Source organism: Ambystoma mexicanum, chromosome 8 (assembly GCF_040938575.1).
Source record: "Ambystoma mexicanum isolate Mex_15411 chromosome 8, UKY_AmexF1_1, whole genome shotgun sequence".
Classification (NCBI taxonomy): Eukaryota; Metazoa; Chordata; class Amphibia; order Caudata; family Ambystomatidae; genus Ambystoma; species Ambystoma mexicanum.
The window spans coordinates 640,220,853-640,236,456 of NC_090929.1; the positions used below are offsets into that span (position 1 = coordinate 640,220,853).

Genomic DNA, 15,604 nt, shown 5'->3' on the forward strand with positions numbered 1-15,604 from the left:
CACAATGGCTCTGATCTCCAGTTGCCAACTTTTTCTTTCAGATTCCCAAGGCTCTCCACAGAATTCTGCCCAAATCTCTTCACTAGCAATGTCCAAAACCAGAAAGTTATCCCACCAATTGTCCAAAAATGTGCATTATCTGTGCCCACTTGAGGAGAAGGAGGGAAGATACTATGCCCCGGTACAAGTACAGGGGCAGGGTACAATTTTGGCACTGGTGGACACTGGATCCCAAGCTACCCTTCTGTCCAAAAGGGCCTTTGAGGAACTAAATGCAGGAAGGGGGGAGAATTAGCGTATTCCTCTCACTTCTCTTCCTGGACAACTGCAGAACTTTGACGGGAAGGAAATTCCTGTCGAGGGGACTGCAGATTTGGACATCAAAATTGGGCGACACAAGGTGAAACGCCTGGTCATAGTAGTGACTCCAGAGGGCACCCCTTGTTTACTAGGGAATGACCTCCTGAGAAGGTTGTCACCCCTAATAGATTGTGTAAACAAGGTCCTCTGGACCCAGACTAGCCGACCAATAAAATTAAAACAGAGTGTCAACCATGTTAGTTTAAACGGCACCTGCCACATGGTTGAACAAAAATCTGACCAAGTAGAATTTCACTTCCAGAACAACCAAACTCCAGACGTGACAGTAATAGCAGTAGGACAACAGACTGGTGATGGGGGGTCCTCTCTATTTCTGAAAATCAACCTTCCTTCCAGTTTAAGGTGGTATTCCACACTGGAAGGAAACACCCTGAAATTCTTTACTAATCCACAATCAGAAACTCCCACTCCTATAGTCCAGAAAGATGTGAAATCAGCTCAGAACCTGGCTGATATTCAGCAAATTGGAGAGCAGTTGTTCATCCCTGTTCAGTTAAGTGATGGGAAGGACTCTGTTCTCACTCGAGTGTGTGTGAACAACGGTAAGAGCTTCATCAGCGAAGCCATGTTCCGCCAACTCCCAAAAGATCCAGCCATTCCCACATTCAAACTGATAGACAAATGGGAAATGGACCTGGAAGCACCTAATTCCAAACATCTCCTGCCAAGCAGGTGTATGCTCAAAATCTCCATTGGCAACAAGAGCATAGTCCATAATTGTTGGGTCGTGCGAGACGTCACTGCAGCCTTTTACTTAGGCAGTGACATTCTCAATCGCTTTGCCATTAGTTTGGACCTAATAAACTTCAAAGCTTGGTCCCGATTAGCGGATAATCCCATGGGCTTTGATGATCCAGAAAAAGCATTTAGGTCAGCTCAATTGCTACCTTATGCAGTTGAAATTCAGATCAAAGAGGAAGTCACTATCCCAGAAAGGACCCGACAATTCTCCCTGGAAGTGAAAGTTAAAAGAGGGCAAAAATTGAAAAACCCTGATGCTTATATCCATCTAAATGCTTCTCTCCAACAGCAAGGGTTAGGGGTAAACCCAACTCCATTAGTCAACATAGAACATGACACCATTCCAATAGAGGTGGAAACTGCGACTTAAAGAGTATTACTCTTGCCGCAGGCACCATTATTGGAATGGCGATTGATGACCGACATTTCTCCATTGATTTAGGAAATGAACTGTTAGGACCAATCCCCAAGGACTGTTTTGACAGTGACAGTGAGGACAATACAACACCAGACAGGATTTTCACCCGGCATGGGGGGAACTTCCTGGTGTACACTTCTTGCCCTTATGGTAAGGAAGATGCGACTTATGACTTCAGGAGGGATGAGGTGATTTTCCAGGTCCATGAGGGCTGCCTTTCCCACCTGAAGCCTCCAGTCCAAATCAGCACTCTGACCAGGGACTTCTCCACCCAGCTGGAGGAGGCCGCTGAGATAGCCAAACCAGAAGTCTTTCCAGGCTTCAGGCAGATGGTGGAAGAGAGAGTCAACCTAGCTGATGCCTGTGTGACTCTGGAACAGAAGCAAAAGTTGAAACAAGTTTTCTTGGATTTCCAAGATCTCTTTGCGGTAGACTCATATGACTGTGGTCGCACTGACATCCACACCACAACAATTCCCACAGACCCTGGAATGACTCCAGTGTTTGTGAAGCAATATCGCTTGCCTCTCGCATCCATGGAGTCCCTTACTGAAATAATTAAGAACTTTGAGTCCCGGGGAATAATCCGTCCAGTCCACAGCACTTTCAATTATCTGGTGCTGGGAATATTGAAGCCAAACGGCCAGTGGAGACTCTGCGCCGACCTTAGAGAGCTCAACAAACGGGTCCATACTTCCCGATGGCCTCTGCCCTACATTGACCAAGGGCTGGCCCAGATTCAGGGGTCACAGGTATTCACAGCAATAGACCTGACCAATGGATACTGGACCGTGCCTGGCAGTAGGGAGGACCAATACAAACTGGCTTTTACCTTTGGGGGCCAGCAGTACACATGGACCCGGACTCCCTTTGGATACCTCAACTCCGGCAATGAATTCAACATTTTCCTACATAAGGCCATGCCCGACCTGGGTGCGAGGGGTAACCTGGCTTATGTAGATGATGTCCTCATCAAAAGTTCATCTGTGGAGGAACACATAGTGGAGATCCGTTATGTTCTGACACAGTTGAGGACCGCCGGAGCAAAACTTTCCTTTCAGAAAGCACAGTGGTGTAGAACCTGTGTTAATTTCTTGGGGCATGAGGTTACTCCTCAGGGTCTCTGTCCCCAGGAAAAGAAAGTGGAAGCACTTCAGAAACTGAAAGACCCCACGACTCTGCGGGAACTAAGGAGCCTCCTTGGACTGACTAATTACAGCCGAACGTTAATTGAAGGCTACGCAGAGATCACTAGACCCCTGATTCATCTCTTGAAGGGGGGGGGGTCAAGTGGGAATGGGGTCCAGAACAATCTGAGGCAGTAAGACAACTCAAAAGAAGCCTCTCACAAGCGCCTTGCCTAGCTTACCCTGTCAGAAACAAGGAGTTCTTCCTGGAGACAGGGTTCTCTAATACGTACTTGACGGCAGTATTATACCAAAAGCATGACAAGGTCAATAAAGTAATCTCCTATGCAAGCAAAACTTTATCCTCTGTGGAGGAAAAATTCAACGATTGTGAGAAGGCACTCCTGGCAACGGTGTGGGCATTGAAGAATTACCGCCCGTTTATCCAGGGGGAACACATCATAGTGGAGACTCCACACCAGCCTCTGCAATATCTCCAAAGTGACAGAATCCGGCCCGGAAATGTGAGTAATTCCCAAATTACTTCCTGGATTCTGTCAATGCAAGGCTTTCCTGTGGAGGTCAGATATGGCCAAAACAAGAAGAGTCCCCTCGCGCAAGGTCTGGCTGACTTGCATGATTGTGCCAGAGAAAACTGTCTCGAGGACGAAAGTCTAAAAATCAAGGACAACATGGAGGCATACCTTAATTCCCCACACAAAGTCTTTGAAGAAGACAAGTGTGAGGGAATGCCCACTGTCTATGTGGATGGATGCTCTTACCATGTTGACAACAACGGGGAGAAAGAACTGGTGGCCGGCGTAGGGAATGCATGGGTGAAGGAGTTTCCAGAACCCTCCGCTGGATACATAATTGGTCCCCGAAGTAGTCAGGTGGCAGAATTGATGGCTGTGTATCAGGCCATCCTCACTGCTGTCCAACATCAACTCCACAAACTGGTCATAATCACAGATTCGGATTATGTACGGAACGGGTTCGTGGAGCACCTGGTTAACTGGTAAACCAGAGGCATGTTATGTGCTAATAACAAACCCTTGAAACATGGGAAGTTAATTCAAAACATTGATGATCTGGTCACATCGAATGGGATGACCATCTACTGGAAAAAGATCAAGGGTCATTCCAAAGTAGAGGGACCAGACAAAACTGGAAATTACTTAGCTGATCAGCTGGCCAAAACCGGGGCCATCCAAGGGGATCTAATAGAAATAGAGTTCCTGCTGGGGGAAATCCAGGTCACTGCGATCACTAGGCGCCAGACAAATGCTCACAATGATCTTTCAACTGCCCAATGGAGCATGGAGACCCCTGATGCTGATTTGATTACAGCTCAGAAGGGGGATCCAATCATTGGTAAGTTTTACCAACACCTTGAGGACCCTGAGAACTTTCCCCTGACGGACACAGATTACATTGGGAAAGAGGACCTAAGAGTGTTGATGAAATGTCCAAAAATGTTCCGAATCCAAGACGGTTTGTTGGTAAGGAAATCCCAAGCTGGCCATGATCAGTGGGTGGTTCCTACCTCATTCCGAAGCCTGATGTTAAGTCACGCCCATGATGCGGCCACCGCCGGTCATAGGGGGTTTCACACAACACTGGAAATCTTAAGAGAGGTTGCATACTGGCCACACATGGGGCAGGACCTCGACCAATACTTGAAGGGGTGTCTTGTGTGTGCACAATTTCGGCCATCATCCCTCACACACCGTGTGCCTCTCCAAAAAGAGGGGGATGACACTGCCATGGTCAGATTTGCAAATCGACTTTGTAGGCCCTGTGATTCGCTCGTCTAGAGGAAACAAGTACATGTTGACCGTTACATGCTTGTTTACCAAGTGAGTGGAATGTCTCCCGGCCCCAAATTGCAAGGCAGAAACAGCAGCTGCCCTGATGATTAACCACATCTTTTCCCGTTTTGGTCTACCTCAAAGGATTGAGTCAGACAGAGGTAGCCACTTCACCAGTGAAGTAATGACAAAGATGTGGGAGATACTGGGGGTTAAAAGGAAGCTACACATTGCTTACAGGCCAGCTTCTTCTGGAGCAGTGGAGAGATATAACCGAACCATTGTGAGCATCTTAAAAACGTTTGTGGCAGATTCTGGGCCAAGTTGGGATATCCGATTACCTCTGGTCCTAATGGCCATCAGATCTACCCCTTCATCTGCAACCAAATTTTCACCATTTGAGTTGATGACTGGACGCAAGATGGTGCTTCCCCAACATTTGCTCTACAGAACCCAATAGCAAACGTTGATAAATGCCTCCACAACTCATGAGTATGTGGAGAATTTAAGGAAACACCTTCAGCATGCTTTTGCCTATGCTCAGCGGAATCTAGAAAGATCAGCCGAGAGCATGAAGACCCACTATGATTTAAAAACTACCCGAAAGGAATATAAGGTGGGTGATCAGGTCTATCTATACAATTTCCAAAGGAACCAGGCCAAACAGCGAAAATTCTTGCCTACATGGAAGGGACCGTTTGAAATTATAGACAAGATCTCCCCTGTTGCCTATAAGATCTGCATCCCCAAAGGCAGTCTGGCGGAAGGGGAAGACAAGTGGGTACATATAAATCAGCTAAAGTGTTGCCATCCCAGGCACACTCTGCAACAACTGGAGGAATCCACTGGAATCCCAGAGGGGGCCGCTCCAGAGTAATTCAGTTCCAACCCTAAAATATTCCACATATAGCATAAAAAATTCTGTGATCCTTGTACATATATATATGTTCTTGTCTCCTAATTTAAAAAAGAAAATGTATATGTTCATATCTTCTGATTCATAAAATGTATATGTTCGCCACACCATTAATAGTGGTGAAGAAATGTCTACGAACAGGTATTGCCGCTTTGCTTTATCATCCTAGGAGAGATGAAACCATGAAGACTGACCAAGGAGGACGACCGGGGACTGGGAGCAGAGACCCGAGGGGCCCGGGGTACCGCCCAATCCTCCCATCAGGACCAGCAAGGAGAACTGATTGATCGACTGGAGGGAGGAAAAATGCTGAACTGTGCCATCCATGGAATTGGAAGAAGAGGAGGCGAACATCCCAGATCTTGCGAGTTCCATCAGCGAAAGGACAGAATGGCCATCGCAAGAGGGGGGGCTTGTGGGATGTTTTTACCCATGCATCCAAGCCCTACCATAAAACTGTGCATTACTGGCATGGAAAACATCATGATGGCCAGAACTCCCCAGAGAGTGCACATTGAAAACAGGAAGAATAGGCTGCCACCCATTTTTGCCTATGTTGTGAGCACAGAAGGGCACTGCCTAAAACCACCATTGGGCTACACACACAGTAGCCTGAAACCATTGGGAATGGCAATGCTGATTGCCAAAAAGCAACTCAGAACTGTGGGGAATTCATTTTCTTAATCCCAAAAATGGTTGCATTTCCAGTACTCACCACTATCAGAAAGCCGGCGTTTTAAAACCACCAGACTTTTGTGTAAAAATGAACAAATGAAACAAAACCAGACCAAGGAAAGACTGCTAAGAGGTGGATACAATGTAAAACTATATTCTGAAATGACTTGAAGGAAGTAATTATTTAATGTATAGGTAAAAATTGTCAGTTTGATTTGAATGTAGAAAACTGGGAACAAAAAGTGACATTTAGCTGAAACCTGGCTTAATGAAACTGAATTCTGCCTGACAACTACCCCCGACAGGAGTTGAAACTGGATCAACAGCCACTCTTCCCAGGCCTAGCTGCATCATGCCGCCCCTTGCCAAAAGGAGTTGACACCTCTCTGATTAGATTAGGGGTGGAGCACCTGGGAACTGGAAGGGACCGAACAATGCAACTTCCTTGACTCAGGCAAATGTTATATTGGGGGCGTCGTAAAATAGCTTCCACTTGGGAGAAACTGGGGGGCAGCTGTGCCTCTGTGAACAAGCTGGCTTGGGGGAAGTGGATAAACCAGTTATTCCACCATGTGATGTGGGAAGCCACAACCCTTTTTGACCAGGGTATAATTTAAAAAAAGATGGATAATTCATAGTACGGACTTGTCAGAATTATATAAGTAATACCATTATTCTTGTGATTTTTCGGTGCACATTTTAAGAGGCGTTAGGACCCTGTGGTGTATTCTGGGGGGTTGCTAGCGGAAAATAGGGTCTTACTCAAAATGTCTGCATGTTAAAAATCTGACACTTCTTCAATTAATGTCCATACTCCTTGCGCACATGTGTGTAATTTTGGGTAAATGTTCGATATTGCAAAACCAGTTAAAAAGTCAAAAATGTTGTCATTTTTGAATGCAAGCCCCCAGGAAGATCAGAGGCGGACAAGCATGGACCATAAGGAATATATAATGTGTACATGTAATTTCAACAAATTGTGTATCTGGGAAAGATGTATTTGAATCAAATATAGATTTGTGGGCAAACTAACCAGGGGAGGATCCTCTGACCCATAAACAGACCTCATCATGATCCATTTCCTTCCCCCAATCATGGGAGAGGGGAGAATTGGGCCAATGACAAGTAGAGAGGGGCAGGCTTAGCTAGGCCCAGGCACACACCCATTTTCAAAACACATAAAAAGAGACTGCTGGGACAGGTAGAGAGATTCAATTCCATTTGCTGCGGAGCATGCTGATGGACGACTTCACATGCAGAGATCCAGACTTCAAATCCATCAATCTCCAGAACCTGTAGCAGAAATTATTGTTATACAAGGGTTGTCATCCAGAGTACTGAACTGGATATAAAAATACATCAATAAGGGTTTCCCTCAGCATCCCAGACTAGGCATTGACTTAGCTGTAGTGTTGATTGAATATTGCTTACACTGCTCCCGGTCGCTTCACCAGGGGTTTGGTGCACGTTGGAGTGGGGTAAAGGGGGTGTATATGTTTGGGATTTGTTGGGGCAGCTACTAGGGCACCCCCCTCCCCCCGTCTAAATGTATTACCCTTATACACTGCACTTTGATTTAATTGTTTTTCTGTAGTTTTGAATGGTGTAGATTTCTAATTTCATGCTTAGAACATTAATTTAGCAGCATCTTTCAAATTGTACTTCTTTTTTTATCTAAGAAGGACATCTTGCTATCGCCTGAATACGATAGAACTTGAAGGCGGAATTGGGAAGATGAATTAATCCTTAGATTACTCACCACTAATCCCCATTACTCTTCCTCGTCATAGACCCTTTCCTGCCCTCCTTCCTTGTATTTGGCCCAGACTTGGCTTGTAGCCTTATAACTATGCAACTAGTGCTGGTGGAGAGGTTGCATGTTATATAGCCCATCTCTATGTGAGGGGCCACTTTGGGGCATTTAAAATGACGTGGCTTGCACGGGCCCCATGAGTGGGGTGATTTTCTCTGAGTAGATTACTTTTATGAGAAAGAGTAGATCTCAGAGTGATGGCACTACTGGTAAGTAATCCAGGCATTCCATTTGTTGCCTTACTTTTTATTTATTTATTTATTTATTTATTTATTTGAATTTGTAAAGCGTGCCACAGCCCAAGGGCATCGAGGCGCTGTTGCAAGGGTATGTCTTAGTTACAGAATTTGTAGGCTTTCTCTCACATCTCTTTTTACCTCATGCTCTCACTGGTCCACGCCCTCTCCTCCTCATTCAATCTCCGCACAGTCTCCTCTAGCCTCAAGTCCAGCCTTAATCCTGTGACCTATTTTACATCATAGTGGTGGAAGTGTAATACAAACCATGGATACGCCTCGCCACTTTTTCATTTAGTTTTTAAGTGCCTTGCTTTAGATTAAAGGCTCAAGATGAAAGGCTCCTGGACCTATTTCCTTTCTTCCATATTTAGCATCAGCACAGCTCAGACAGTGCAGTACACAGTGAATTGCTGCCCGCTTAGGTGTCCAAACGTGCGCTTATAATTGAGCGTGTTCACTTTCAAGCAATGCCCATTACCCGCGGTCAGGCAGACACACAGACAGCATCCGGCGCTGTGTGACAAGCACCTTAACAACCTTGCAATTACTTTTGAAACAAATTTTCTTGTTATCAGCAGTGCCCTTCTGATGCAAGATGTTTAGATAATTGGCGTTGTAATGTCTGAAAGTCCCCACACAGCTCCAGTAGCCTAGCAAATCTGTGTCTGCTTCTAGGCGAACAGAAGTCGCACAATAAAGCTTGTTCTTAAGAATAATTGATATCCATGATGTCTACAAGCTTGACATGGCCTGTATTCTGATAGTCAAATGTTCTTAACAGCATGCAGAACAATGAGGTGAAGGTTGTGCCAAAGAAATTCGATGCCTAAGAGAGCTTAATACACAACATATTTTAGTGCGTTTCTCAAAGGGAAGAAATTACTATATTTTAATTTTTTATATTTTTTGTATTTATTTGTTTTAACCTCTTTGGTTTTTACAAAAATCAAAAATCCATCTTCCAACTTGGGACACCACTTTTATCCGGCGAGCAGACTCCCTGTCGAGCTCGCAAGCACTTCTACTCCATGCGTGCTGGTAGGCCACTCGTGGCAGGAGTATTGGCCCTTCTGAGGCAACATCCAAGAATTTAGCTGTCATCCTGGACCATCTAGGGGAGTCTCCTGCGATTAGACGATACCAGCGAGTTTCTTCGTCCAGTGTAGTTTCATCTGATGTAGGTGGTGCCAAGTATTTTTGCCTTTCTGCTTCTAAGGCTGGGCACGACATAAGAAGATGGTAGATCGTTTCAGCTTGAACTGTATCTTCAAATAGGCGACAGTGGGAATCAGGGACACGAGCTTGTGAAGCCGAGATTTCCTTTGTGTTCAGTAAATTTAGTCGCGCTCTCATAAACATTTTCCTCAGCTTCTTCTCTGGGAATCTCTCGCAGTATTTTAAAGGGACCCTCGGACGATTGTGGTTAGGAGGAAGGTGCTCTAGGGATTTGTACTGCAGGATCCTTTCACTGGTGTTGATCCAGTCCTGGTTTTCCAATTTCCTCTTTACTCTCCCAGGATTACTTAGGAGCGTTTCAGTTGAGCATGCCACTTCGTCCAATTTTTCGTGTATTTTTTTGACCTATTCTAATAGAGGTTTACAGGTTCCCTTGGAGATTTCGGTTTCCATGAGTCGAAAAATCGGCGGCGAGCTGGGAGACAGAATTTTCCTGTACAGTTGTACAGCACTTTGGGTTACCACTGAGGCTACAGATGGTAAGCCTAAGTAAAAAAAAAAAAGAAATTACTATTACAATGGTGTAAGAAGGAGATTTTCATGCTCCAATTAATTAGCATTCTGGGACTTCCAGTTTTCCTTTGGGGATGTGGAAAATAAAGCTATAATTATATACTTTTGGTGTGACATTTTTCTATAAGTATGTACACACTGTCGAGTTCCTTTACTGTGCAATTTGTGTACTTTGCAAGTAAACACTACAAGGCAGTGTTATTGTAGGCCTTGAAACCTAAAATGTGAATGTTTCTACCAAGTAAAAGCTTGGCGGGTATGTGGTCAAGTACCTAAATTGCATAGTGGGATGAAATCCCTGCTTCGTTGTTTGCCCAAAATGTATGATCCTGGGCAAACAAATTCATCTCACTCTGTCGAAACTGAAAACTTGGAGCATTTGGAAATGATTATGTTCATACTACAAAAAAAGGACTCCCTTACAATGTGGCACATTTCATCATTTTAGGGACAAAATGATGACTCCTTGTAGTTCTCTGTTCGTGGCCCCGAGGCCGTCATCTACAATTGCATTATTGGTTCACTGGTGCTCTCAGTTCCATGTGACTTGATCTGAACATGGCTATATATTTTCACCAGCCATTCCCTGGACCAGAGACTCTAGTAGAGACGACTGGCTGTCTCAGAACCAATATTAATGACCGCCCTGTTGCTGCCAGTCACCAGAGTTGCTTGGGCAGTCTGGGGGACTGCCTCAGAGGAGAATGAGCGAAACTCTTTGCTAAACCTGCCATGCTATGTTGTAAATTCGTGTAGAGCATGACCTCTGCCCTTCCAAGTTTCTTGGAGCTTCCGGATCTGCAAGAAGTTGGGTAGGGGACTAACATCATAGATATTTTGTCAACTGTCTGGAGCAGTGGTTAATGTTCCCTACAGCTCGCCAACGTTAATTGTATGCGTGGATGTCTGCAATGCCTTTTAGAGTGGTGTTTAGGGAGTGGTAGAGTTGTGTTGGTGTATGTGTGATGGGTTAGTGTGGCGATTAGGGAAATTTAGAGCAGACATGGCCTTCGAGTTGTGTACGTTCTATTGTGTTGCATGTGCTGTTTTGGTAGAGGAGCTGTATGATGACCTGTGTTGTTCGTTAGGGTGGGAGATAGAAGGATTTTAACATGGTTATTGTTGCCATATCTTCATCCAATTGGTGCTGAACATATGTGCATGGACACGCTAGGCAAAGTGGGGATTTGGCACTTTCAAATGGCACTTTATTCAGCAATAGCACAGAAAAAAAGGTGTTTTGCTTCAGCTTGTTCTCATTGGCAACTTGCCAGGGACCAGAGGGGTGACAGACTGACCAGAGCAGCCAAGTTCCAGAGGGTCGATGGACGAGAGGAGAGTAACTCACTAGGGAACTAAGAACCAAAGGGGCCACGGGCCGGGGGAGCATCTCGCAAGAGAGTAGGGCAGGCAGATGACTTTGCGTCATGAGGGACACCCTGCTCCACTCCTAGGCTTTGCTTTTACCTTTGTTTTGCTTCAGCCCATTGTATTCATTTGAATAGACTGCAGTCAGAGTATCACTGTCAATTAGAATGAGTACTGAGTCTAAGATACGGCAGGGGCTTGCCCAAAGTTTTGCCTATTTACTGTCATTTAAATGATGAATCAAGTTATTTACTGAGAGAAAAGGATACAATAACAATATGAATGGAATATTAAAGATGTGCCTGCCATAACTAGATTGGCTTCCTATATTATTTATTTATTTGCATTTATAAAGTGCACTAGCAGCTCAGGGGCCTCGAGGCACTGTTACAAGAGAGTGACTTAGTTACATGTTACATACGCTGTTCACTGGATCATACTGGATTATGCATATTGGATCATATCATGTTTACCTGTTGCCTCTGCTTAGAGCGCTGTGCAGTTCTAATGTAATGCCACGAACAATGTGCTAAAGCTAGGTTTGTAATTGGGGGTTTTAACCGAAGTTGGTGGCTCAAAGATAACATTAATAAACATGTTGCGAGGAGAGATGTGTGCGAAAAATGGTATCTTCTTTCATTTGCATGCACAGTTTGATCGAAGATTTCCATTTATCTCGGGAGGATAGCTCAGGGGCAACGTGCTCGCCTTGGGAGCAAGATGACACAGAGCAAGATGACACAGAGCAACACAGGCTCGATCCCCGGGTCCGCGCTTGGAAACCTCTGGGTGTTAAGTGTGTTATAAATATTATATAATATTGTTTAGATATATCTTTTGGCAATCTAGTGCCATTTTTTGTTATTAGGTGGCTGAAAATATTGTCATGGGAAGTGAAGGTGTGATAGAGATGACATGCACAGATGGAGGCACAGCATGCGGGTGTTGTTTGGTTATGTATCTGCCAACTGACTACCCATGGCCATGCTAGTCCCTATGGCAATTCCTACCTACTACCTGCTCCTCTACACCCACAACAAATCCTCTGGGAGCTCTTTGAGTCTAGCTCTGGCCTTTCCGAGCAGCCTTCTGGAAGGAAAAGGCTTAATTACAGATATAAACAAGCTGAAACCAGTTCATGACGAAATAAAACTGTCCTAACCAAGGATACCTTCAGCCACTTCATTTATAAGCAGTATTTTTGCCCTTGCATTGTTTCCTTGCACTGAATTCCTCTTTAAAACACACATTGTTAAAGCCAACAGTTTTGGCCTTTGTATGGGCATGAGAGAGGAGTTTGCCAGACACTGCTAGAAATGTACTTTCTGGCAACAGCTCGGAAATGATGCGAGTACCTGGGCATATGATAGTAGTCCCTGGCAAAGTCCTATCTAATACATATACACAAGTTAAACTGTTGGAGTTGCCAGTGCACCTACTGTGTTATTCCAGGCACTATCCAGCCAAGCTACGATGTAACAAGCGGAAATGAAGATTGCAAATCCTGCCCACCCCTGCCGGTCGTCCCAACGCCATCCCACTTGGACACAGCAAGAGCACTGCTTGTTTTTCCCCCACTTGCACCACTGACGTCATCTCTTACTTCAGTCCCTTCTTGCCTCGCATTCTCCCTTACTCATGACCCTTTCCTCACAACATTGCTACTCAGCTCTGCCTCCCTCCTTCTCGCTTTCTAATTCTAACAGCGACACACACTCCTGCCTCGCCTCGCCCCTTGAGTCCTGGCTGGTACTTCACACGGACGCTTGGCTCAGTCGTCTCTTGCGTCACATTCTCTCGCCGCGCGCGGCTCGTCGTGTGTCTGACGTCCTCTTCTCAGCTGCGTCACGTCTTCCCTCGCATTCACACTGACCTCTGCCTCCCCTTGCATCCCTGCACCCTTCTGCTTGCCCCAACCTTTTCTACACACTCGCATTCTTTTCTGCCTCCTCCATCAGCCTATCCCCCCCGTCCCCCCCACCCCCCTGCCCTTCTCCCCAGTGACGGGAAATTTTAAGTCTGATAGTTGGGCGTGGGTCCCCATGTTACATGTCCTCGAAAGGCGAATTTGTTTTAGACTCACAAAGGACACCATGTCCTGGTTCATCACTAAGGATGGGCACTGGGGCGCGTTAATAACTGGCAGGTCCAAGGAAGTCTGTTCATTCACTGGCAGAGGGGGCACGGGGGATGGAGGGGAGGGGGAGAGGAACCGGCAGCCTCCAGTGCAGGGCGATTGTCATGGTTACCTTGCTGACAAAACCAGTGGCTCCGCTTAATGATGGTCACCGAACAGCCCTGGAAACCTGTTTAATAACCACTGGGCTGCTGGCATCGGTGGCAGCTCCTCACTCTGCGAAAGAGCGCTGCCAGCAGCAGAGGAGCTGCGGGGTGCAGGGGGCATCACGGGAGCTCCAGGGGAAGGGGCAGCGCGGGACCTGCAGGGGGCAACAGAGGAGCGCCAGGAGTGAGGGGCCAGCAGAGAGAGTCGACCGGACACCTGCGGAGCCTCTGAGAGGAGGGCGTCTCTGCAGACCCACACACAAACACTTTGCAGGGGCAGTGCATGGTAATATGCAGGGGCGCATGACATAGCACTGGCCGAGCTTAACCCACTGCCCCCTACAGGGAGTAAACAAGAATATGTTACCTGCCAATGCCTGTGTGTGTCTCTGAGGCACGGCTGCCACATGTTGCCGCCGTGCAAGCGTGCCACGTCTTATAAAAAAAGCACTGAGGGGCCAGCTCAAGACTGAAGCAAGTCCTTCACAACTACGCTGCGTGCATTCAACAGCTACACTGCGTGCATTCTACTCCTGCAGCAGCTCCAGTGCGTGCACGGGGAAGTGAGAACTCCCAGAAAGACGCGCGGGGAGCCCCAGACCTGGTCAGGACCTTAAGGAAAAACGCAAGGTGACCCACTAACACACGTGAGAAGATTCTCACAACCGGAGACCCCCAGGCCACCTAAGGACACCCGAGAGAGACACTTAGAGACAGGCCCCGGAGCATGTGAGGACGCACGACACATTTGAGGAGACCGCAAAGCATGGGGGGACCCTCGTGGCATTCAAGGACACCCCTAGACCCCGAGGAACAGACCCCCAGCGCAGATCATTAGAGCCTATAGTGGTAGGGATGACCCGCGGAGCTTGTGAGGGGCACTTGAGATTTTGATGACCACACGTGAGCACCCTCTGGAGACTCAAAAAGGGACACATTAAGAGCGTGTGAGGATCCAACCCCCTCACCCCCCCCCGAAACTAAGAAGAGCACGCCCCCTAGAGGCGGAGGTAAGTGGCTTCTCAGTGGTGTGATGTTCTTGTGTACAGGGTTGGACTCTGTCCCTGGTGGCATTGAGTTGCATGTTGGCGTTTGCCTGTCTTTTGGTCGGTGGTGTTTCTGTATGGAGGGTTTTACTGGCTCTGGTGGTTGTAGCCGGCCTATGTACGAAGGGTTGAAGTCCACATGCCTCTGGTGTCGGTGTGAACAGTCTTGGAATCTGTCTTTCTGTGGTTGGGGGTCGGTGTGTACAGGTGAAGTAGCCGAGGGTCCCTGTGCGCTTCAAGGGCTGGAGTCCACCTGTCTCTGCTCTAGTTGTCGTTGGGTGGGAGACGGAGTCTGCCTTGGTGTCTGTCTACGCAGGCTCGGTCTCTGTTGCCGCTCTGCATAGGGCTGAAGTCTGTCTCTGTGTGTGGAGGACCGGGCTGTGTCTGGGGGCACTGCGTGCGGGGTTTACGTCTGTCACCCTGTCCAGGGTGTACGTCCATCTCCCTGTGCAGGGGGTTACGTCTGTCTCCCTGTGCAGGGTTTACGTCTGTTAACCTGTCCAGGGTTTACGTCTGTCTCCCTGTGCAGGGTTTACGTCCATCTCCCTGTGCAGGGTTTACGCCTGTCTCCCTGTGCAGGGTGTACGTCTATCTCCCTGTGCAGGGTTTACGTCTGTCTCCCTGTCCAGGGTGTACGTCCGTCTCCCTGTGCAGGGTTTACGTCTGTCACTCTGTCCAGGGTTTACGTCCGTCTCCCTGTGCAGGGTTTACGCCTGTCTCCCTGTCCAGAGTGTACGTCCGTCTCCCTGTGCAGGGTTTACGTCTGTCTCCCTGTCCAGGGTGTACGTCCGTCTCCCTGTGCAGGGGTTACGCCTGTCACTCTGTCCAGGGTTTACGTCCGTCTCCCTGTGCAGGGTTTACCCCTGTCTCCCTGTCCAGGGTTTACGTCCATCTCCATGTGCAGGGGTTACGTCTGTCTCCCTGTCCAGGGTTTACGTCCATCTCCCTGTGCAGGGTTTACGTCTGTCTCCCTGTCCAGGGTATACGTCCATCTCCCTGTGCAGGGGTACCTCCCTGTGCAGGGGTTCCTTCCATCT

At 47.2% G+C, this 15,604-nt stretch overlaps 1 protein-coding gene across 1 annotated transcript in view; it reads left to right on the forward strand.

Annotated features, from left to right (window-relative positions):
- Window positions 1–13,490: 13,490 nt before the first annotated feature.
- Window positions 13,491–15,604, forward strand: part of VWA5B1 (von Willebrand factor A domain containing 5B1) — a 1,692,038-nt gene continuing 1,689,924 nt past the window's right edge. Inside the window, exon 1 of the mRNA XM_069610372.1 lies at window positions 13,491–14,531. The gene's annotated coding sequence lies outside the window, so the exon portion shown is untranslated. The remainder of the gene's footprint in view (window positions 14,532–15,604) is intronic.